The 27292-nt window shown below is 27.4% G+C and overlaps 1 protein-coding gene across 2 annotated transcripts in view; it reads right to left on the bottom strand.

Annotated features, from left to right (window-relative positions):
- Positions 1-27292, bottom strand: part of LOC126733544 (protein O-mannosyl-transferase TMTC1-like) — an 894879-nt gene that overhangs the window by 696297 nt on the left and 171290 nt on the right. The window contains exon 1 of one of the 2 annotated variants that reach the window (XM_050436878.1): positions 9998-10287. The exons of the other annotated variant lie outside the window; for it this stretch is intronic. The gene's annotated coding sequence lies outside the window, so the exon portion shown is untranslated. Of the gene's footprint in view, positions 1-9997; positions 10288-27292 lie in introns of those variants that run through there. 2 annotated transcript variants of the gene reach the window in all.

The following is a 27292-nucleotide window of genomic DNA, read 5'->3' as shown; positions in this document are numbered from 1 at the left end:
CTTTTTTTAGAGCTTTCTAACTAGCAAAATGTTTTTACAATTAAATTAATAATTGAAAAAATAGTTAAGCGATAAGAGCATGAGAATCGTATTTGATACAAATAAGTTAAAAACAAACAGGATTTAAAGGTTTTCTACTAGAATCTTAGACCCTTTTTTAAAACTACTAAGACTCTTTACTTTATCCATCAAGACTCCTTAATTAATTGAATAATTATCTTATTAAATTACCCGTTAAAAAAATTAGGCTCCTCTTCAAACGCTAACAAAATACACTTCCACGGAAAAATATTCTCCCGGTAATTTACTCTCGTCGCCTCTTTTGCGTCCTGTCGACAAATTTTCTCTCCTTTGAAATTAAATATTTGAATAAAATTAAGTTTTGTAATTTTGGCACTTTTAATTACCTTTTTGGCCCAATTCGCTTCTAGCGGTGAACATTTTTATTTCGACTATCTAAACGTCCTTTCCACATTTTATGAGAATAATGTTCAGTTCCCAAAGCAACGTTAATTTCGCTCATTTCGTATGCAGACGTAAATGGATTAAAATTATGCTTTTATAGTAATAATACTTATGTTGCATGAAAATATTTTTTTTTAATTTATTTTTGTGTGAGCATTAAAGTTCAGTGAACAGAATTTTAAAATTTTTAGATTTTTTTAATACAGGTAATTTAAATATTATTTTTTGCTTATTGTATACAGGGTATCAATCACAAAAACTATAAGAGATACAAAGACGGTTAAATTAACTTGTATTAAAAATATAAAAACACCATTATGTAGCACAAATAATAACTTATAGATTGTATGTTTACTAATATGTTTCTTTTATTATATATAAAAATACTATTTACTATTACGGTTTGCACTGCATAAGACTTAAAATTCCACTGGAATATGAACTTGAAATAACATTAAAAAAGTTACGTAGTTGTAATGATAATTGTAATGACTATAGTTGTAGTGATGAATTTTAAAATATTATAGAGAATAAAATATATATTTTTAGAGAATTTTGCAATTTTCTGTTAATATATAAATACGTTCAGTGATTTAGGAGTTACAGCTGTTTATTTTAAAAAACATTGAATCCACCACTTTATTTTAATAGATTTACCGCAAGTCTCTACGACGAATAGTTTCCAAAATACCGCACTTTGTATTCTTATCTGGCCACCCTGTACATGTGAAAATCCTACGATTATTCATATTTAATACTAGCGATTCTTACGATTACTTATATTTAATTATGTTTTTATAATCATAAAATAAAGCTCACCTTTTATGAGTTAAATATGGTTATATAAGAAAATTATGTAATTAAAAACTATCATTAGCGTAAAAATTAAAATAAAATAGCAGCATGTAAATTTATAGGTTTATAAATTGGTCTAAAGTCCTTAAACAAATGAAATGACTTTAAAAAAAGGAGCCGTCAGGCAACAAGACGATTAAACCGCGACCCTTTCAGCGAAACTCATTATTTTAATGCAGATGGAAATAAAATTAAACTAGCTGCTGCATTGAAATTATTTTCCGCGCGCGCGTCGCCTTTTAGACGGCATAGAACAAAAATGACCCCCGTCGTCCGACGTTTAATTTCCAACTAAAAAACAACCATTAAAACCGAGTTTTACTCCTGAATGTTTGATGAACACATTTTAAAAGGGTCTTCAGATTAGCAAAACACTGTTTTTTAATGCTACGCTGGTCATAAGACATTTGTTCAAACATGTCTGCGTTTTTATTTCCAACACCGCGGTTCTTAAGAAGTCCTTAACAATAATTTTAATAAAAATAAGTAAAATGGAAGATAGTCCAACATTTAATGTAAAATTTGTACAAATTGTTGAAAAATACAATGTTTTGTATAACCATACCATGGAAGAGTACTCAAATAGGCATGTGCAAGAAAAAGCCTGGAACGAAGTTGGAAAAGAAATAAATGAAACAGGTAGTGTTTTCTTTTAGAATATAATATACAGCATGTCCTGGTAACATCTTATCAAATGGGATTTAGATCCAGATTGGATAAGAGGCAATAAACAAACAAAACACATTAAAAATATGCAACCATTCGTAAATGCTCCCTGCTCTTTGGATCAGTTTGATCTTGATTACCATGTTCTGATTTTGAACACATGACGTAGATACTTTTCGATAGGCTTTTACTGAAACTCCATAGGTATGTAAATATTAATACCTTAAATGCTCATGAATATTTTATAGTTTTGTAGTAGTAAATTTAGATAGTACTTATGAAAATTGAAATGTAAGCTTTAGTTAATTTTTAAGCAGGACGGCTAGAAAGAATAGCTGTGCTAGATCTCACCGTCTGTTATAGGTCTACGATCTGAAATGACCTTACAACTACAATAAAATACTTTACATTAAATAATGTTAAAAGGCATGTGAAATTGATATTTATGCAAACTCAACTATAGACTCATAACTAATATGTATACCGTGTGGCCCAAATTGGGTGTACATGTATGGGTATCTTGGAAACTAAGAGATAGAAAATTGGTTAAATGGGGAAAGTTGTAGGGCATTTAGTTGTTAATTTAGTGCCGCCTTCAGAACGATTTTATCTTTTTCCGATTTTGAAATATTTGGAAAAAATCAAAAAGTTACATTTTTGAAAAAGGGCTGTATTTTTTTTATACGGACCTAAGGAATTAAAAAGTGTTACTCTCAAATTAAGTTTGCTTATTAATGTAAGTATAAACCGGTTATTTAATGGCTTTATTTATTTACAGGATATCCAAAAGATCCAACCTTAACCCCTTCTGACAAATTTCTGACAAAAAGTCTCTTCTTACAAATCAAACAAAAATAAATATCATATTAGAAATTCGTTCTCTTATCGACAGTCTACTGAAGCAAAAAATTCTTTTAAATAGATATTAAATTATATTGTCAAAAGTCTGGTCTTGCAACGGGTTGCAACTTGTCACCTTTTCTGTCAGAAGTGCTTATGTTATTTTTTTTTAAGAGAAATCTAAGAATGCGAGATTTATAAAAACATATAAGATGTTGAAATCCTGGAAATAAATAAAGCCATCAAATCACCGGTTAACACTTGCGGTAATAAGCAAACTCAACACTTTCTTTAATTCTTTAGATCCTAACAGTAACACTAATATTTGATTTGACTTATTAACATATTTAACACACATTTATTTATTTGAACCCTATAACATTACAGTTCGATGGTTCTCTCTCACTCACTGCCAGTACTGTGTACAAATCTGCTAATCTCAGATTGTTCAATTTTGTTATAGTTTTAACTGTTCACTAGATGTCGTTGAACATACCACTCAATTATTTTACAATTTTACAATTTTGTCTGTATTTTCTTATGTCACATGTCAGGAAAAATGTTCGTATATGTTTTTTAACTGTTTGTAATATATTTTACACAAAATAAAATTCGAAGCCTCGCCTCATTGATAGTACATGCAACCCATTATTTGCCACGCCATTTTTCTTGAGGTCAAGGGGCGCGATTAATATAATATAATTATTACAAAAACAAAGACACAAAGAATCTTAAAAATGATTCGTTAGATGCAGAGCGAGCGGTAAGACTGAGTCGAGTCACCTCTCGGGTATCAGTCTCGCATGGACCCGCCTTGTTGTTATGTCTACCAAAATATAAATAATACAGCGGCACTTTTTCAATCGTATTTATTAATCAGTTTTATGCCGCTATGCGATATTTATCATATCGCTAACTCCCCTTATCGGTGAAATTTCAAAAAGTTCGTTCTTATCCGGTGCCTACATTATAAAAGGAACCCGTTGGCAAAATTTCACGTTTCTAGCTATTGTAATTTGGGCTCTGCGATGATGAGCCAGTCAGTTAGGACAAACTCTTTTATATATATAGATTTATGATAAATAAATTGCTTTTGAATTTGAATTTTACAAGAAATGTTCGATTTCACGTAACCAAATCGTAATCTTGCAACATTTTAAAGGTTACCTAACAAAACAAACAGATTAGATTTTGAGGCTAAAAGCACTAAATCAAGCTTCCGAGCTCGAAATGACTCGATTTTCCCGTTATAAATCGAAACAAACGATTTACTACTACTAAAAGCATGTCCATTATCGTTAAGTAAAACTACCCCCATAGCGATAAATCTCGTCCTTCTTTGTCCCCTCCTCTTTGCATAGATTGCACTTGCACAAAATTCGTAGTGCCGGTGTGCTTATATATTTAATTGCCTAATAAATTGGTAGCGCATGCCCCAGTTGGAAAACCGTCCCCAGGTTACCTATAAAACTTTTGTAGTTAACAGTTTCACAGGTTTAAAATATGAGCTGGGACCTCCGATAACTTGGAATACTTCCGAAAACGAGAGAGAGAGAGAGAGAGGTGGAGGCTTCTACTAATTTTAAGGGGTGGACTATTTTCGGGCCAGGTATTAGATACAGCCCTACATAACTTCCGTTGTGCAGCTTAAGTGAAGTTCGAGGAAATTTTCGAATTTTGCGAATGTTTGCCAGCGGGATTCGAGTGTATATTGAACGTAGTTTATAGCGCGGTTTCCGGATAGTTTTCCGAATGTTGTTAAATTTGTGCTTGGTGTTTGGGACTAACGGTCAGTTCCTTCGATATTAAGGGTCGTTTAACGGTATAGCTATTGGGTTTTCAATTAAATTCCACTAAACAAACTTTCAATATAATAAAGTAAGTTTAAAGTAAATTAAATTGTTCAAAGAAAAATGTTATTCCTTGCCAACATTTTTGCAAAAAATCTACTAACGTGATTCTTTATTGATATCTTAAAATAAAGTATTTTTTCAGATGTCAGTGATATTATTTTTACAGTTGAGTCATTAGAGATCGATGTCCAAACTTTGAGACCGTATAGGTCTTCTCAATATAAAAATTATTTACATTAAAAACTTAATTTAAGCTCTTTTGAAATGCACTGCTTTTCCTAGAATAGCTATTACTCTACATTAAGTGCCCATATACAAGGAAAAGTTTTGTCCTCCTGTGAATGTAGAAAATTACAATCTATATAGAGAATCATTCATTTGAAATCATTTAAAATGAAAAATGTCTGCATTTCTTCCAGGCAATTGAAGAAATCTGCCACTTTTTTTTAGGAAATGTAAGATTAAATGCCTGAACTAGAGCTTTGAAATGATTCAGCATCATTTTCCAAGTCTTCTGACTGATTCAGTATCACTTTAAGACTGTTTGTGGTATTCAGAATCCAGATTTGTTCGTAGAAGATTCTTTTCTTTCTTCCGGACAGTTGAAAAAGACACTCATCTCTCTCGAAAATCGAAGAATAATCAACTAACTCTTGTTTAAAGTAACTCAGAATCATTTTGAGTCTTTTTAGGCCACTCAGAATCCCAGATTTCTTTATAAAAGAAGTTTTGTATTTCTTCCAGACAGTTGAGGAAATTATTCGCGTCTTTCAGGATTTAGAACAAAAATCACTTGGACGATGACGATGATTGATATGTAGCAAATTTGTTTAATAAATAATATCTATTAATTTTAATTATGCACTATTTAAATTGAAATCTTGTGAAAATTATAGGCTTTATTAAAATCAAGTTTTTTATATAATTTAATATGATTAAATTTAAAATTTTTTTTTTTGGTTACATTATAGTAAATCAAATAACACATCTTTATCATTTACCTTTGAAAATGTACTTTTTAATATTTCCAATCACGACTTAACTCAATAATACTTTGACAACTATCTTTTCTTATTTAATAGTTAATTATTTGATAGCAATAAATAAGCATATCATATAAATTTACAATTTTTTAAATAAATTTAAAATACAAAATGGACGAGTCTTTTTTACAAAACTTTTGGTAAATTAATAGAAAATTTCTTCCATTTAAATTATGCACAAATTTAAACTGAAATCCTGTTAGAAAAATGTGCTTTATTTAAATCAAACATGTTTATTGATTTTTATAAAAAAAGGAAACTCAATAACGCATCTTCACCTAAGAACACTAATCAGTGAAAAGAGGTAAGTTTAAAACAACAACACTAAGTTAAGAGGTATAAGTTAGGTATATGAAAAAAACTTATAATACTTTCAATTTTTAGATTGCTTAACCCTGTCAACCCTATTAGCCATATTAAGTTGTAACTTGTAAACACACTTCAACTTGCTATAAATACTACCAAACAATTTTAAGATATGAGACATTAATTTTTAAAAATTAATATAAAAATTAAGACTCTCTAAAAATCAATAGAAATGTAATAAGAAGAAATCATATCCATTTAGATTATGCCCTTTTAAAAACGAAAGTCAATAAAAATATATTTTTTTCTTTAGTAGAGGCATTAGATGAATGAATGAACATACTGAGGCACTAGATGAATTGACAAAATCCCTTAATTTGTTATCCCTGACAATGGACATATTGTATGTTCGAAACATGTTGGATTAATAGTTTAATAAATTTAGTGGATGGCCGAATTACTTTTAGTTACCAATTCAATTTAATTTTTTAAATGTTTATTTTTCTTAGAATATGGCAAATCAAATAATGCATGTTAAACATTTACTTATAAAATAATCAGGTTAAAAAAGTTTCTTTTTTCTAATTTGATTAAAATTATAATATTTTGGCTAATATAAATCTTTAGAAAGTATATTGAATTTTCTATATAAATTTAATAAGACATAAAACTAATCAACACTCGCAAGAAATATATGCAATAAAACTCCCGGTAATTCAACAAAAACTGATAAGGAAATACTATCCATTTAAATTATGCATTACCAAACATAAAAAAGTGGGTGTACCATTTTAACGAAATCAACTTATTACCCCTTATTAGTTTATTTTTTATACCATATATTGAGGGCATATAAGCATTATATACAAACCTCGATCCTTAATCTCAATAACCCAATTTTAAAAATACCGCACTAAAATTTCAATTGACACAGTAATCTGAAATGAATCATCTCCGATTTATTAAAAAAGACTGTTTAAAATAAAATTAATCAAAAACACTCAGACAAATATTCAGAAATAAAAAATGATAGACGTCTTCGGTAGATAGAGAGATATACGTCGCGACACCTTTCGCTTAGCTGTTATATCAGCACTACTGTAATGATATGAGTAACTCTATAAATATTATTTATTTTTTTTAATAAATTGCATAATTTATACTTATCGTATTTTTAAAATAAATAATTCTTACTTTAATTTTTCATCTTTACGATCAATTATACGTATTTTTTATTGCTTTCTTTAAATAAAGCATATTAATAAAAAATTACCTTTAACAAGTAAGTGAGTTTATTAACATTTTTAAGCAAAAAGTAATAAACTTTATTGCAAAAAGGTGTTCTTTATTATTAGCAGTAATAATTAAAAATTTATTAGAACAAAATATTGGGCACTTAGGTAATATTGACTCAAGAAAATAATTAAATTGATTTACTTAATTACTGTTTAATTTTAAACATCAAGTAATTCGATCATCAATAGAAATGACTATAAGGTTTTTAATGAATCATATCCATTTAAATTATATGCTACTAAATATAAAAAATGAGTGGTCTAATAATAAAGTGTGCCAAAAATTGTGTCTCCTACTGAGAAATTGTAAACCTCAATATCATATAAATTTATAATTTGTCTTAATTAAATTTTCATTTTTACGAAACTCTCGGTAAATTTTTCAAATTTTAAATTAAAATACTTATAAGGCATAATTTTTTTTGTTTTCGGGGAATATCAAACTTTTTGTGATATCTATTACTTTTTTCAACAAAATTTAGTTAGGGTATTTGGAGTGTTTTGTTTGTTTTTTTTTTATGAATTTTTAGCTATTGGCAGCATTTCTTACTCTTTCAGCAATTTACAGTGGTTTTCTAACATTAAGAGTAAATTCTCTATTTAGTTTAATATATCCAGGTATTTAATGAATTTTTCATTTTTGCAGTATTTTCAGCTATTAAGTTTTTTCATGTTTAATTTTTTCAGATATTTTTATCTATAAGTGACACTTTTTAAAATTTTCTAGAATTTGTTGTGAATTTTAGACATTTAAAGAGAATTTTTTTGTGTCTTTTTTGGAGGCATTTCAAGTTATTAAACTGATTTCTTTATTTAATTTTTTTCAGGTATTAGGAAAATTGCCTAATTTTTGCAATAGTTTTTGGCGGTTTTCGTGCTTCTTAAGTGATTCAATTGCTTAGTTTTTTTTGGAATTTTTCACTAGTGATGGAAATTTTCAAATTTGTCCAGACTATTCTTAAGATTTCCAGGCATTCCAGTAATTTTTTGTTACATTTTCCAATCATTTTATATAAATAGACAAATTACTCAATTTTTGACTGTCTTGTTTTGTGCTTTTATTTTTATTTTTCATAAGCTATACTGAACTTTACATTTTATTTTTAGACTTTTTAACATACGAGTTTTAAGGGTTATATTATTAATTTTGAGTTTGTAGTTTTTCTTTTAATTAATAATTTTAGCTGTTTTTTATACAATTTAATTTAATAATAATGTTTATGTAGCATAAAAAAAGATACATATAAGATACAATACATTTTTACAGAGAAATTTGAAACATCTATTTTTTGTTACATTATAGTAAATCAAATAACACATCTTTATCATTTACCTTTGAAAATGTATTTTTTTATATTTCCAATCACGACTTAACTTATATTTACTTTAACAACTAGCCGATTATCCTTTCTTATTTAATAGTTAATTATATGATAGCAATAAATAAGCATATAATATAAATTTACAATTTTTTAAATAAATTTAAAATACAAAATGAACGGGTTTTTTTACAAAACTTTTGGTAAATTATTAAATAATCTTATCCATTTAAATTATGCACGAATTTAAACTGAAATCTTGTGAGAATAATGGGCTTTATTGAAATCATACACGTTTATTGATTTTTATAAAAAAAAGTAAACTAAATAACGCATCTTCACCTAAGAACACTAATCAGTTAAAACAGGTAAGTTTAAAACAACCACACTAAGTTTAAAGAGGTATAAATTAGGTATATGAAAAAATCTCATAATACTTATTATTACATTGCTTAACCCTGTCAACCCTATAAGCCATAATAAGTTGTAACTTCTAAACACACTTCAACTTGCTATAAATATTAACAAATAATTTTAACATATGAGACATATAATAAATATAAAAAATAGTATTTAAAACTTTATAAGATTCTCTAAAAATTAATAAAAATGTAATAAGAAGAAATCATATCCATTTAGATTATGCCCTTTTTAAAATGAAAGTCAATAAAAATATATTTGTTTTTTCATTTTTTCATCGTTTTCTGTTCTTGTTTACAAAACAATAGCTGTATTATTATTGACCTATTGTTTTAATTATGTAGTTTTAAGTTTTTGTAAATCCAAGTTTTATCCCATTTAAATGTATTTTAATATGCCATTTTTATTCGTTTTAACCTTGTCTGAGGCACTAGAACTATAAAATGAATTGACAGAATCCCTTAATTTGTTATTCCTGACGATGGACATATTGTATGTTCGAAACATGTTGGATTAATAGTTTAATAAATTTAGTGGCTGGCCGAATTACTTTTAGTTACCAATTCAATTTAATTTTTTAAATGTTTATTTTTCTTAAAATATGGCAAATCAAATAATGCATGTTAAACATTTACTTATAAAACAATTAATCAGGTTAAAAAAAAATTTTTTTTTTTTTTTGAATAAAATATAAAGTATATTGAATTTTCTAAATAAATTTAATAAGACATAAAACTAATCAATACTCTCAACAAATATATGCAACAAACTCCCGTTAATTCAACAAAAAGTGATAAGGAAAATCTATCCATTTAAATTATGCATTACCAAACATAAAAAAGTGGGTGTACCATTTTAACGAAATCAACTTATTACCCTTTATTAGTTTATTTTTTATACCATATATTGAGGGCATATAAGCATCATATACAAACCTCGAAAGCATTCAACTTGCGTCCAACCAAAAACCATCAACACCAGGAAACCCCACCTTAATCTCAATAACCCAATTTCAAAAATACCGCACTAAAATTTCAATTGACACTATAATCTGAAATAATTCATCCCCGATTTATTAAAAATGACTGTTTGAAATAAAATTAATCAAAAACACTCAGACAAATATTCCGAAATAAAAAATGATAGACGTCTTCGGTAGATGGAGAGGTCTACGTCGCGACACGTCTCGCGTAGCTGTAATATCAGCGCTATTGTAGCTACGAAAGCCCGCAGCGCACTGACTGGCTTCCTGCTGCGAGTTCCGTTTTCATACTCACCCTCGATTCCCGAAAAGGGTGCTCGGGACCTATCGGGGATGTTATGTTTCTTTTTTTTTTTAATGCGGTGTATTTTGTGTAATTTGAGCCTTAGGAGGATTGGTACTTAGTTCGTTGATGAGATTGCAAAGCTTAAATGTTTTTTTGCTACGTATAATTTGTAGTTTTCTTTTTCATTAAGGGATAACTTTTTTAATAGCTTCGTTTTTATGAGAGGTTTATTTATTAATGTTTTTTTTTATTGATGTTTAGAAGTTTTGTTTGTTGCTACGTGAAAGCATAGAATTTATTAATGATTACTGATTAAATCCAGCTAATAATTCTTTTTCGACGGTTCTTCTCCATAAAAAATACACTAAAAAGTTATGCTAACAGGTTAACAGGCCAAAGTCCAAAAGAACAGCCACAAATTACAAATATTTGTAGGTGTACTTAAATTAAAAAAACAACACAAGAACAAAAACATAATGAAGTCCTAAGTTTACAGTTTAGTGTTATTGTTAAATAAAACCAGGATCCATAATTCACTTGTTTTCATAGAACCATAGAAAGAGAGCAAAAAAATAAGTCTGCATTGAAAAATAACAAATTATATAAAGAAATTATTAAATGAATTTTTATTTGTAAAAGATACATCTACAATTATGCAGTAAAGCCTACAATTTAAGGTTAAACATCGTCAAATGAATAGGTAAAGAGAAAACTAATTATCAAACATTTAACGCCAATTATAAATTATTAAATATTAACTTGTTTACAAAATAGTAAGCCTAATAAAATAGGTCTAAAATATTGTAACAATTCAATAAAATAATTTGCCTCTTGTAGAAATTCGAAACCATATGTTTTAACAAGATAAAGCACGTGCTCATAATGCTAGAGTAGTTAGGGAATATCTATCAAATCTTTTGAGGGTATGTTGAAAATTACATTTACAAAAATAATTTTGAAATCGAAGAAGAACTTCGAAGATTGGTGTTCGAGGCTTTCGAGAGTATAACACCAACGATGCTCAATAATAAGTTGAAATCCACGATAAGGAGATACTATTTATGCTTAGAAAATGAAGAAAATTTAAAAAAAAGCATGTTTTTAATGATCATTTTGATTCCAAAGCCTATTTTCTACTGAGGCATTGAAGATATTTAATAATGCTTAAAAAAAGTCTAAAGCATAATTGAACCACAACTTGTGATACACCGTTAACTTCAGAATTAAAAGCACTTTTAATATTTGATGTCAAAAAATTAGGTCCGAGAATTGAATTTCTATTAACTATTAATTTTAGTCCAAAAAGTTTTATTGTATCTTTTAATTATTTTTAAATAATATTCTTTTTGAGACTCACCTATTTTGTTTGTTGTGTGTCCGTACTTTGCGTTTCTCCATATACCTAATTTTTGCATACTGAAAAAACCTCTTATAAAAAAAAGCATAAAACAATAAAAAATCGTCAAAATACAAAAATTGAGAACAAAAGCAATAATCATATGACAAGCACATATTACTAATATATTTTAATATATAGTTTAGGTTTTTCAGGTAACAAGATTGCTTTTAAACTTAATGCCTACACAAGCTTTTCAATGAAGCAAGTACCTTGACAAAGTACATTTCATCTAAGATTATCATACTAAGGACGTAAAAATACATATATAATTTCATTTAAAAATTAGTAACCTACCTCTCAAGATCTCACTGTAATAGGGTAGTTATTTTATAGGGCAAGAGCAAGTTCCTGAAGTAAATATAAAAAATTAAAAAAAAAATTGTTTAGGAGATTTCCAAAGACTGCCTCATAAACTTGTACTTTGATCTCTATCTTAATAATTCCTATCATGTTTTCATACTCTCGATATTCAGAATTCGATGAGTACCTATAAACTTTCCCCACCGTTACAGTTAATTCAGATTCAGTTTTTTACTTGAAATATATAAAGTGTTCTATGAATTGTTACACACAAGTAGACTCGGTGTAAACCGCCTTTAGTAGGACATTTGACAAAATTGATAGTAATACTTTACTAGAAAAACTTGCCGAAGTAGGAGTTCATCACAATCTTGTTAAATCACAAAACACAAATATAGAGAAATGCGTGTTGCCTAATGATCAGACAGAAATTCCCTTGACTTGACAGCTCTATTGACGTTATTGACAAGAACGGAAGGCGATCAAATTAGGTCGCAAGTAGCGGGAAATTTAAATCAGATCTATTGCGCGACATTTAAAGTCATTTGTACAATTACAGAAGAATTATGAAAAATATATTTAAATAGAATTTTATTTTAGTATAAAAGTAACAATACGCTTAGCAGTTTAAAAATGCCCACTTGACTTGGAATATATAAGGTGTTCTATGAATTGTTACATACAAGTAGACTCTGTGTACACCGACTTTAGTAGGGGACATTTGACAAAATTGATCATAATACTTTACTACAAAAACTTGCCGAAGTAGAGGTGCAATGAACTTCTTATCTCTATCTCGTTAAATCACAAAACACAAATTTAGAGAAATGCGTATTGCCTAATGATCAGACAGAAATAAAAACACTAAAAGCACTTTTAATATTTGATATCGAAAAACCAGGTCCGTATTTGAAAAAAAAAGTTGATGATTGCTGGCCCGAAGACAAGACGTCGGATCTAAAATTTATTAACGGCATTTTAAAGAGGGGAAAAAGTGGCTATGAGAAAAAGTAATTTATTTTTAAAAATTTTTTAGAATAAACTCAGCCGAAAATGTTAAATTTTTTCGACAATTCGGTCTGGAACTATTCGGAATTTTTTAGATTTCAAAGTGACATATTATTGAACATCCAAATTCTTCCCATCTAACCTAGTTTCTATCTAATATGGTTACGGAGATTTCTGTACTGGCCCTCCTTATGTTGGATTTATATAACTTGACTTTTTCTAAAAATATCACTAACTTACTACTTTTTCTTCTAAAAATGTCACTTAATAACGAATTTGTTTTAAACACTTTTGTGGTCACAATTTTAATAACCCTGTTGATCCTGTGCGACTTATATGGGACGCTGTACCATGGTCACCACATAAAATTAAAATGCAAAGTGAGCATAATTACTTTAAAAAAAAGGGCTATTTGCAACCCAGTCCCAAAAAGTGTGTCTCAAGGTATACTCATTGATTTTACTCTAAATAAGAGAAAACATTTTTACTCACTTAATAAAGAAGTTAATTTCAAGAACAAAAATCTTTAAAAATCACTGTTTCAAATATTACAAGCTCTGATTCACCAAACATCTCTCTAAACATTGCTTTAGACACTGTGAATCTGGGTAATGCGTCAAAATCTTCCAAATCTGATTTCTCCAAATAGGTCATAGTAACACGTACTCTTTTCTTCTTGAGAATTGAAGCCTTGGCATTTTTGCCAAGGCAGGGTTGTCTAAGGATAGCCTTAAAAATAAGCAAGAAATCATGTACAATATACATAAGTCTGTTATGAGGAAGTTATCTAAGCTTAACATTCTTCTGAAGAATTAAAAGCCTCACATTGCATCGCTAAAATCACTATATAATGCTTGTAAGTTCTAGTTCACCGAGGAAATTCTTAATGAGGTAACAAAGGACTTTACAAATTTACAAATTATAAATGCAAATCGTCCTCTTTCTGGTCATAGATAATCTAGTAAGCATAAAGTTTTCTTATTCTCCATTTTTATACGTAGTCCCAGTATATGTAACTATTTAAGACATTTTTTTTAGTTATCATCACGTCATACTATTCAATTTATCATGTATTAGTTATCCATACTTTGCAATATTCCTTTAAATATGCACACCAAACCTATTCTTGAACATGTTAAGTTGCATCTTTATCCTGATGAGACTAACCAAATAATGCAAACTTTTAAAGTCACATTAATAAATCCTTATCTACCTAAAATAAATTAGTCCTGTTTTTTTTTTAATTTAAAATTTGCTTCCGTACCTAGGATACTTAATAATAATTTATAAGTTATAATTATTGGTTAGATAATTTATTTGTTAGAATTCATAGAAATTTACTTGAATATGGATCCTTCGAACGTGCTCGAATGCAAGGAAGACCAATTGCAAATGATGGCTATGGGGTAGTACTGAATTTAATTGAATAAAACCCTCAAATATTATTGAGAACCTTAGAAGGGATTATTAATATCCCAAAGTCAAATGTAAGTAAAATAAAATATGATAAATGAATAATTAAGTACCTAATTTGTTATCCAAAAAATTAAATTTTAAGTACTTATAACTGAAAATTGAGATTGGTATAAATAGTGTTGTTATTAATTATTATCGTCGGATCGCATTAAATTCATTTCAAAATACTCTAATTACTATTATTATTATTATTTACTTTATTTACTTGGATAAGTCTTATCACAAACATCAAATACCTCAAAACAAATCCTTTTAACGACTAACTGGAATGTTTAGTGGCTTACTAAGGTTTAGGCTTATTTCCTATGCAATTTAAAATATTTAAAAATAATTTCAGATTGGAAGAATGACTAAGATGTTAGGATACCATCCTTTCCATTATAAAAGGGTTCAGGAGTTATAAGAAGAAGATTTTCCAGCTCGAGTAGACTTTTGTCATTGGAGTTTAAATCACCCAAATCTTCGTCAAAAAATTTTGTGGTCAGATGAGGCAACTTTTTCTAGGAGTAAGGGCTTTAACAGCCGTAATACTCATTTTTGGAGCATCGAGAATCCGAGAGTAGTTCGTCGAACTAATTTTCAGCATAGATTTTCCTTTAACGTATGGGCGGGTTTGATAGGAGATAAATTGATAGGCCCAATTATTTTGCCGCACAGGTTAACTGGTCTTCATTATTTAAATTTTTTTCAAAACAATCTCAGAGATTTACTGGACGATGTTCCGATAGAAACTCGGCTGGAAATGATTTTTCAGCACGATGGGGCACCAGCTCACTACAGCCGACAGGTGAGAAACTGGCTGGCCAATAATTTTACAGGCAGATGGTTAGGCCGAGGTGGTCCAATAAACTGGCCTGCACGATCGCCCGACCTTAATCCTCTGGATTATTATCTTTGGGGTAATATGTGCAATATTATTTATGCCACCGAAATTGATACAGAAGACCTTCAGAGGCGAATTCTCGCAGCTGCAGGCCAAATAAGAGAAAACCGATTTGAAATTCTTAGATCGACCCAAAACATTCAAAAAAGATCCAGGTTATGCATTCAGGAAAACGGAAACATGTTTGAACATTTGCCTCAAATAAATTAGTATTTTTATCTGTTTGCAATTTTATTTGTCAATTTACTTTTGAAGCGTTCTATTGACAAACAATTTTTAACAAAAATTGTTATTAATAATACTATGCAGCGTTATTTTTAAATGCGTTTTTCTCGAAAACGGTAATTCCTAGCGTTATTGACCAAGAGGTACTTTTTTACGTAAAAGGCCTTAAATTTTTAAAATTTAATGAAAAAAAAAACAATAACTTTGCAAACAATGTTTTTTTAAGTATTTTTTTAGGCTCACCCCCTAAATGATACGCACTTGACTAAATAATGAAAATTATGAAATGACAAATAAATTCAGCATATCAAAATTGGGAGAATACCAAAATTTAAAATTGTTATATTTACCCGTTTCGAAAATAAGTGGAAAAACCATCTTCAGGTGCCCCCTTTAAAAGGGGCGTAGCTCCCTTGGGGGGCGTTTGCCGATATATGTTTATAGGAAAAAGTGAGGTTATTTTTGTCAAAGAATACAGGGTTCGCGTTTCGTCCACTAATTTTGGGACACCCTGTATATTAAAATGTACTAGTAATATGTGTTTGTCATATGTTTATTGCTTTTGTTCTCATTTTGACGATTTTTTATTGTTCTATGCTTTTTTTTAAGAGATTATTTCAGAAAGCAAAAATTCAACACAAGATACGGATAAAGAACAAACAAAATCGTTGAGTCTCAGAAAGAATATTAAAAAATAATTAAATAATATAATAAAGCTTTTTGGACTAATATGAATAGTTATTTTAGTTATTTTAAAGGAATATTTAGCATTTAATTATAAATTAATAATTTTATTTAAAAAAATATTCTTAATTTATTATTACTAATTAACTAATTTGAATTATTGATTAAGTGGGTGTGAGTTAGTGATAGAAAAGCTATGATCTATAAATATTAATTAAAATAAATAAGTATATTCTAAATAAATATTACATTTAAAATTTGCCGTCTATGTAAATATTTACCTTTGTCTTTATATTAGAAAAGTCTGATATCTATAACAGAATATAATTGCAGATTTTAATTAAATTCAAGTAAAAATTTTAACTAAATACCTGACAGGAGATTATTAGTAAATATTGAGGTATTTTTAAATAGTCAATTTTCAAATATAATAATAATAACAAGAATATTTCTTTATTTTAAAAAAAATCGGTAAATTTGCCGCAACAAAAAAAGTAAAAGTAATACAAAAATACAAAATGAAAAAATTGTATTTATAAAATAAAAAACAAGAAAATTTATTATTTATGACAGAAATGCCTAAACACAAATTTTACTACAGGACAGCTTATTTATTTATTTTTAGCTTATTTTTTTATTGTAAGAAATAAATTACTTATCAAAGAAGATTACCTTATAGGAACCTTGTACTTTACATGTTGTACCTTTTATCATAAACTACCGATTTTGTTTCCAGAAAAGTGTCCTTTATAATATATAGTTAATTTTATTGATTTCTTATTATACTTAAATTTCAATATTTACTTTTTTTACTGTCACAGAAAATATATACAAGCAATAAATAAAAAATTTTCATAATATACAGTTTATTTTATTATAAAAATCCACGAAAGAATTACCTGACTTTAGATGTTTTTGCTCACTCTCATAAGTAATTATTGATCTTTAATTGAACTAGAAAAAAATTACTTGCATTTGGGTTAATTACATGCAAATTAGGCTGACTTTTTAATATTAGGTATATCTGATTATACCTAATTTTAACCAAAAGTGAAAAGTGAATCAGGCGCAATTAAGTTATGCACTTAATTCTGTCAAGAAAATAAATAAAAACCGAATAAATATTAATAGTTCCTAATTTTTTAAGGACAAAATATGGTATTTTGATTGTAGCGTTTTGTTAACCGAAAACAGCAATGTCCAATTATAAACTCCTAGATAAAGGCAATAAAGTGGAGACAGTTTTGATGCAAATCCGTCGTAAAGAGTTTAGCTTTCAAGCCCCTTGAATTCGCAAATGTAACTCTATCTAAAAAATATATAAATTGTTAAAATTTTAAAAAATCTACAAAGCCAGTATAAATAATTTACAAACGTAAAAACCCCCAAAAAAATTAAAAAGTTTAAATGGTAAATATGGAAGCCCGAACACAAAATATTTTCAGGTAATTAAAAAAAAAACTCGGTTGGCATTTCTGTCGAGGCTCAAATATAAAACTTCAATAGCTCGACCCGACCGGACCTTTAATTAAACAACATTTATGTCATAAAAGTTGTCAATGGGTAGTTGAAAAAAAATACTTTTTTTCAGTCCATTTGTAGGTTAAAGGTTTGTTTTTGGACTAATTGTTCTATGGTTTTTTCCTGAATATATTGTTAAAAAAGTAAACTAATTGAAATACATATAAGTTAGAAAAATAGTTTAATAGAAGAGTAAAAATTAATAAATAGGTTCTTGGGTGGTGAAGAAGTTTAAAATGAGTTACTATGCTAAAACCTTTTGTGAGGTTACAGTTATTTTTTTACATAAGCAATATATATTTTTTTAATGGCCTGGAGCACATTTAGCCATAACCAATATTGGAATGCATTAAATTATTAAAAATGCATACCATTATTATTAAAACGACAAATAAAAAACCTTCTATCCAAATTAACAGCTTATTCTAAATAAATAAAGTACAAAGATAACACTAATATAATTTGAAATATTGATAGCAAGAATATATTAGTATTATTAAATTAGGTTTTACTTAGGTTGACTACTTGCCATACATATACGTAATGATTACAATATTACTATTTAATTTCTTTAATATTATGAAAGTTTACTGTTCAAGTGTAACTAAATTTTCACAATTATTTAATTCTTGAATGTGTTCTTGTATTTGTAAATGTCTTCTGTGATGCAAGATTTTAGAGCTATTTGCCCTCATGGATTCTAAAAATAATTAAGTTAATGAATTGCTCTTAAATTAAGGCATGATTTAAATTTCTTGTGTATTTAGGTAATTAAAAGGGATTTCTGATTTTGAAAGCTAGATAGTTCCAACTTCAATTTATAAAGAGCTTACAAGGTATGTCCAATATTAGTACATCTGTTTCTAATATAAGTTTCATAAGTTATGGATCTACGAATTTTTTCCTTAATGAAATATAGTGTTATTCCTTAGCAACGTGCCTTTTTTATGACTATTAATTTTACTACCAATAAAGCAATAACTCATTGGCCTTTTTTCAGTAAAATTAAATATCAGGTACAGTTAAATATACATAAAATTGCTCATCTATTCACATGCGTTGATAATTTTCTAACTTTAAAATAGAAATAGAATTTTTACGTAAATCAATTACGTGTTTTCCGAAACGTTTTACGGTCTTATCGCATTACAGTCCCGTATTTATTTCTATAATACCTTTTTTTCCTAAAACGTCTAAATAATGCCGCAACAATTTATCAAGTTAACAAAAGCATATCAAAAATAAAAATACGATTTTCTATTTCGCGAAAGAAACCGTTATTATTGTACCGCGTTTTGAAAAACAAGAAAAACGAGAATTTTTATTTGAAATACGCGGCCGTATTATTGTCGAAGATTTAATTGTTGTTTTTTCACAAAAAAAACCCCGAGACGATCCTTCGGAAAGCGGAGAATCGCTTTTTTTCCCCGGTTTTTTTTTCGACATTTATCTTTTTCAAATCATCTTACCGCTTTTGTATAAACGCCATATTAGTAGACGGCTTTGTCGTACTATTGTCGTTCGGGTTTTTTTTCACTTACTTTAAATAAAAAATTACTTTTTTTACGCGTCCATTAGCCCTAATTTTTGCTTTTAATCTTAACAAACAAAAATGTCAAATTAAACCTTCCGTTAACGTTAAAATACCTCCGCGTGACTGATGATTCATTTTCTTAAAGAATGGCAGTAAGCGTCGCTTCTCGAAAGTTATTTATAACAATTTATCTGAAATTTAGCCCTAAAAGGTTTTATCAGATTTTGTCAGGACCTGTTCTAAAATATGTTTTATCATGATTTAAACTTAAATGAAGTTGTCTGCCTCCTGATTGATGGCCTAATTTTCCAGACGATCCATTACAATTAGATGAACAAATTTTAATACAATGTTCGTTATTGTGTTTTATCAAGTGAAAATAAAACTTTTTGAACGGTGCTTATCGATGAGCTTAATGTTGCGTATAAGGTCAATCAACCTAGATCAGCAACACTGTCACGGTATTTATATTAATTGACTATTTAAATAGGTTAATTGCTTGCTTAAATTGCAAGAGAATTTGAAGAGCATAGGCATGTTATTGGACCTGGCAAAAGCTTTTGACATATTTTAAATTATTAAAGGTGCTTGAGTGTTATTGAACTAATTGTAATAATAATCTTTTTTTAGCATAAATAGCTACATACGAAAACAAAAAATTTCCCCAAAAATTTATAAAAATAAAAATACAATTTACGCTTATTATGTAAAAATATAATATACATATGCACTTGAGGTTAATATTAACATATAAAGTACAGATAATTAAAAAAAATTATGGTACGATATAGGCGCAATAATGATATTAATAGAGTTCAGTGAAATCACAAACTACGGCTATCTTAATATCGTTTTAATCATTTGGTGATTAATTTTCTTAAAACTTTACTCTACATTTGTAAGCAATGGTAAAATAAAATAGAAAATAAATTTTTTTTGCATACATCCGAAAATCTTTAAATTTCAAATAGCATTTTAATCAATTATGTATCTCAAACGATTTTGAGATCCCAATAATTATTACCCTTAAAGTTGGGACACTGTAAAAGAGATTTTGAGTATATTCTGGACATATTTGGGTAGGGTATTCCTAAAATGTCTATTCAAATAAAACAGTATTTTCCTATTATATTCTTTAAATATTTTATGTGGTGTATACTCTTGTAACAATTCTCATTTATTTCAGTCCTACCCTGCATCCCAGGAAAAAATTTAGGACCCCAGCTCGAACTTTTCCCCTGAACATTTAATAAAAAAATTCCGGTCTGTCTGTGACGCAAACGGGACATCAAAACAAATTTGAGTATTTAAATTCGGAATCCGGACTCGTTTTATCCGACTCAACCCTATTTACCCAAAGATAATGTATCAAAATATATCACGTATCCGTGCCCTAATCTAATAATAACAAAAAACGATCCGCTTCAAAATTAATTCGCACAGAAAGTCTTCAATTTGTTTTGGGAAAAGCCCTTCGCCGTCTCGTGACTTAACCTTGTAAGGCTGTATTTTAAAGCGAAGGTGACAAATTTCTTGCAGAAAACTCGCAGGAACAGAGGATTTTATTAGAACGAAACTCGCAAGAATAATACATAAAATTTTAAAGTTAGTTTTTTTTTTGCTTCATTTATTCTCGATGCTCGGATCAAGAGGAGTTATTCATTCTGGAATCAAATTATTAGAAGGAGCTTTTGTGAATCGATGAGCCTTATCGGACCCAGAGATTGGAAAGAGAAAATAAATTGTAAATGGAAGAAGACGTTTATAGTTTATAGAAGTTAATACAGGTTTTTCTACAGATAGGAAAACTATATTTTCTATAATTTATATTAACTAGAATTATTAAAAGTTATTTATCTCATGATTTCTCTTACTTAAACTTCTCTTTTAAAGATTTTTAAATAAAAGCTCTTTAAACTATCTGAAATTTGATTATATACGTTTAAAATCTCATAGAAGTTATGTATTTATCTTATTTTATGGATTATAAGTGCCAGGTTTTAGTTTTTCATGATTTTTGTGAATACATTTTGTTTCTACAATAAGCCAATAAGGCAGAATTAGAAATTTTTTTATTTAAATGGAAATCGACAAGAATCACCACTACTAATGGCACATAAATATGTAACAGCACGTTTTTAAATTAAAATTCTCGTAATACTATTTTAAAAATGCATAACTTAAATGGATTCGATATATGTCTTTTTGGAATACAGCCCAATATAAGAGAAACAATTACATAAGACACAATTCTTCTTATTTTTTTTTCAACTGTCTGAAAGAACAAGCTATGACCTCAATTGCATAGACGAAAAAAAAATTTTTATAAAAAAAAATTTTTAATTTCCCAGAGATATGTTGACCATAGATGCTTGAAAAATATATAAAATATTTTAAAAGTTTGGAATAAAAGAGGGATTTCTTTCAATTGAAAACAGAAAAAATTAGTGATACGTGATTGTTAAGGTAAAAAAAGTTTATTCTAAATTATCTAACTTACCTATATAATAAGAAATTTTAGTTTTAATTTTAATGCGTTCTTTATTGCATTTTGTTTAATATATATCTTTCATAATAGTAGTAACAACATGGTTGTTTAAAAACTATGGTAGAAATAATAGGATAAACTTAAAATTACGTAAAATGCTTGAATATGGGAAAAATTGCTCTTAAAACCTGGAAAACTCAAACATTATTTCCATACAACTCATTAAAACGTTAAAAAATTAAAGATGAGTGGAGAATTGAAAAAGGTTGTGTATTTCTCTGGTTGTATGAATAAAATTACCAACTTTATTTTTTCACGATTTTTGTGAATAAGTGATACTGTTTTTACAAAAAACAATCAATACAGGGTTAGAATTGCATCTGTTCAAATAGAAGTCCACAAGAAACACTGGTGCCACATAAATCTCTAATAGCAAGTTTTAAATTAAAAATCTCGAAATACAATTTTAAAAATACATAACTTTAATGGATACAATATATATATATTTTTACAATACAGCTCTATATAAGAGAAACATTTTCAATAAAAGAGGTGAATTTAAAAAATATATGCAGATACATTTCTTCTTTTTCTTTAGGTTTCAACTACTTGAAAGAAACAAGCTGTGATCTTGACTGCCGGACGACATATTAGTTTTCTGATTCTGATAGTTTTCCAGATGTTTGACGTAATTGTTTAGATATTCCAGGCAGTAAAATCACTTTCTTAATTTTTTTCAGACATTTTGAGTTAATTTGGAAATTAATCTAAATTCTTGGACAGCGCGAAAGATTATTCTCAATTCCTAAAAAACGTAAAAAAGCAACTTTAGCTTCCCATAAGATATATATACGATAGATGCGTGACAAATATAAAAAATAATTTAAAAGCGTGTAATAAAAGAAAGACGATTTTCAATTAAAAAATTAATCTGAAGTGATTAAAATATCATCATCGATCGATAATTCCTAGCACAAAAAGAAAATTCTCTTAAAGCATAGACATATAAATGAACCTATGTTTGTTCAAAGTTATTCTATATTAACTAGATTTAATAAAAGTTATTTATGTCATGATTTTTTTTTAGCTTTTGACTGTGAAATCATTATATTTTAAACATTAAATGCTGCCGCACTACAAGATCAGAGAAACACCTTGAAACAGGCATTAGTATTAATTTATATACAAAAAGATGTTACGAAAAATTGAGAATAGAATATTTCAGAGCAAGGAAACCTTTAAAATCTCATAGAATTTATGTATTTGTTTTATTCTATAAATTATATTACCAGGTTTTAGTTTTTTATGATTTTTGTAAATACATTTTGCTTCTACAATAAGCCAACAAGGCAGAATTAGAATTTTTTCTATTTAAATAGAAATCGAAAAGAATCACCACTACTAATGGCACATAAATATGTAACAACAGGTTTTTAAATTAAAATTCTTGTAATACTATTTTAAAAATGCATAACTTAAATGGATTCGATATTATATCTTTTTGGAATACAGCTCAATATAAGAGAAACAATTATATAGGACACAATTCTTCTTATTTTTTTTTCATCTGTCTGGAAGAACAAGCTATGACCTGAATTGCCTAGACGAAAAATAATGAATTAATTTAAATTTTCAAGAGATATGTCCACCATAGATGCTTAAAAAATATAAAAAATATTTTAAAAGTTTGGAATGCAAGACGGATGTTTTTCAATTGAAAACAGAAAAAATTAGTGATACCTACCTTAAAATGGAATGCGAAAAACATACGAAAATTTATCATTAAATACCTACAATAAAAGAAAAAGTTATGTAAAAGCATGGATATATAAATGAACCTATGTTTGTGTGAAGTTATACTATAACAACTAGATTTAATAGAAGACATATATCTCATGATTACTCTAAAGTTTTCGATTGTATAAATCAATATATTTTAATTATTAAATTACCGCACTACAGGTTCAGAGAAACACCTCTCGAGTGGTATAAACTCAAAAAATGCTTTATTATAAAATTTATATATATAAAGTTGTAAATAAAAATTACGAATAGAATATTTCGAAGCATACAAATATTTATACATTTGCATGAAGTTAATAGTAAATTGTGCATATCAATAACTAATTAATAAGATGAGAAATTAAAATATATCACTCATTAAGTGTATAATAATTTTTGCTAACTAGACCTGCCTATACTTCTATTAAAGCGTTTTAAATGAAAGCTCTTTAAACTAATTGGAATGTGATTATATACCTTTATATTCTCATTTAAAAATGAGTAGAGAATTGGAAGAGATAAATTGTGTATTTGCCTTGTTGTATGGATATTGCTAGATTTTAGTTTTTTTATGATTTTTGTGAAGAAGTGATGCTATTTCTACAATAAATTAAAAAATATCTAACAGCACGTTTTTAAATTAAAAAGTCCTCCGTAGCAAATTCCATTTCTCATCCAAGATTCCATAAGGGCATAATAAACATTTTTGCCATACTTTCCCTGTTTACTAAGAGTAACCTCGACTGCATAACAATCCGAAGAAATGTTTTCTCCAAATGAATCATGTGCTTCAAAATAAGCTCACTGTCAACTGTTGAACAGAAAATAATTGGTTCCATTTTCAGTAAATATAAGGTATTTAAAATTAATTTTTGTAGATTTATTAAAAGTTTTTTCCTTAAATATGTAAGAAATATATATATTTTTTTATTCTAGCTTAGAGCTTTGGAGTTATTCTTTCTTTTATTCTATGCGTTTAAAGTAATTTTTATAATCTAATTCGAATTAAATTATTATTTTATTCCCAAATACCATTTTAAATATAAAAATGCATAACTTAAATGGATACGATATGTATTTTTTTAGAATACAGCTCAATATATGAGAAACATTTACAATTAAAGGGGATAATTACAAAAAAAATACGCAGAGGCTTTTCTTATTTTGTCCAGTTTCTATGACCTTAGCTGCCTGGTCGAAAAGTTTGCCAGTATAGAAATATAAAAGAATTTAGTCCAGATATTTAACGTAGTTTGTTATATCTTTTAGGCTTTTTTAATTTATTTTAAACATTTGACGCTACTTTTGGGTTAAATTTGGAAATTAGTCTAAATTCTTGGACAACGCAAAAGATCATTGTTAATTCCTTAAAAACGTAAAAAGCATTTAAAGTATGCTATATAGTCAGAAATAATGTTATATGATAAAAACATATAAAAAATGGTTTTCAGTTCCAGTAAAATATAAGGATTACGTCAAATTCCTGAAACAAGAAAAAAGGTTACACTTACTTACAGTACACTACACTTGCTTATAGTAGGTATACACTCAAGTATTTTGCTACAATTAAGGCAGTTAGTTATGGAAATTATCAAGCCGAAAAAAATATTTAGAAACATACACTTTTAATAATACTTAAAGTGGATTTTGCTTGGTTTGGCATGCTGAGGTCACTATCAATAATATTATTAAAGTACACGCATATTCGTTGCATATTTTTTTATTATTAGTCCAGATTTATGCAAGAAATTCTTCTTGTAATAAAATATTGTTAATCCTGAAATAGAAAGAAAATTTTGATCAAAGTTACAGAAAGATGGATTTTTAGTCCTTGGAATTAAATTTAAAAAATACTTTAAATACCTACAGGATAAGAAAAATTATTTCTAAATCTTAAAAGATTTAAGAACTATGTCAGATATTTAAAAGACATAAAAAATTACTTTAAACTACTTTGATTTCTTTTTCTGTTTTATTCGTCATTTTAATTATTCTATAAATTTCACTTGGGTAAATATTTAAAAGCCAGATATTAAAGAAAAAATTATTTGAAATGCATAAAAGGTATAAAAAATTATTTATAATTCCTAAAAGATATAAACATTAAATTATTGAGCATCTTAATTGAAAATGTTAAAAAAAAAAACATTTTAAAATAAATTTTAATTGCACCTAGAAAAATATTTTTAGGCTTCAAACTTTTTAGTGACTTTCACAAGGATTTATAAAAGCAATACTTTGAAATACACAAATCTGGCTTCATATTAAAAAAAAAAGAAAAGTGAGACATTTATATGAAGTGAGTGAAATCAACAAAATACTTTATTAAACCTACGTCAGATAGAAAATGACATCTAAAGATTATAAAAACAATGCTTAATTATTAACAGATATAAAAAATGCTCCAAAATAGTTTATTTTCTTTTTCCTTCTCATTCGTCATTGCTCAATTCCTATTTACATTTTCTTATGGAAAAATTACTTTTAAATACCCCGAATTATATAAAAATTACTCCAATAAGACCATGTTTTTATAAATAGTAATTAATTAAAAAAGAGTTATAATAGATTAAATATTAAATCACATCTTAAATAATTTTTAATTAGATTTATAACGATTTAATCAATAATGTTTTTTTTACTCAAATCTGTAAGAAATATATATATTTTTTTTAAATAATCTTTTCGGAGTCATTCTTTATTTTACTCCATGCGTTTAAAATAATTTTTACAATCTAATTCTAATTATAATTAAATTTATCCACAAATACAATTTTAAATTTAAAAATGCATAACTTATATGGATAAGATATGTATTTTTTTTAAATACAGCTCAATATATGAGAAACATTTACAATAAAAGGGGATAATTAAAAAAAAATCGCAGAGGCTTTTCTTCATTTAAGGTATGCTTTATAGTCAGAAATAATGTTATAAGACGAAAACATATAAAAAATTATTTCCAATAAAATACGTCGAATGTCTGGAACAATAAAAAAAAGTTACACTTACTTATAGTAGACTACACTTGCTTATAGTAGGTATACATACACTCAAGTATGTTGTTACAATTTAGGCAGCTAGTTATGGAAATTGTCAAACCAAAAAAATATTTAGAAACATACACTTTTAATAATACTTAAAGTAGATTTTGCTGCATAATTTGTTGCTCAGTTTATACTTGTGATAATAATAATTTTGGAAACTAACTATATTTTGAATTTGCTAAGTCAAAATTTTGCTTGGTTTGGCATGCTAAGGGTCACTAACATTAACATTATTATAAAGTACACACATATTCGTTCCGTATTTTTTTGCTATTACTCCAGATTTATATAAGAAATTCTTCCTGTAATAAATATATATTGTTAATACCTGAAATAAAAAGAAAATTATTATCACAGTTATAGAAAAATGGCTTTTCAGTCCTTGGAATTAAATTTAAAAATTACTTTTAACGACTTTGATTTCTTTTTCTTGCTTATTCGTCATTTTAATTATTCTATAAATTTCACTTGGGTAAATCTTTAAAAGACAGATGTTAAACTAAAAATTATTTAAAATGCATAAAAGGTATAAAAAATGATTTGTAATTCCTAAAAGATATAAAAATTAAATTATTAAGCATCTAATTAAATAATTAGATGCCCAAAAAATATGAA

The sequence above is a fragment of the Anthonomus grandis genome, chromosome 2 (genome assembly GCF_022605725.1).
Source record: "Anthonomus grandis grandis chromosome 2, icAntGran1.3, whole genome shotgun sequence".
In the NCBI taxonomy this organism is placed as follows: Eukaryota; Metazoa; Arthropoda; class Insecta; order Coleoptera; family Curculionidae; genus Anthonomus; species Anthonomus grandis.
Note: the sequence above shows the minus strand (reverse complement) of the source record. Positions and strands in the feature narration are given on the sequence as shown.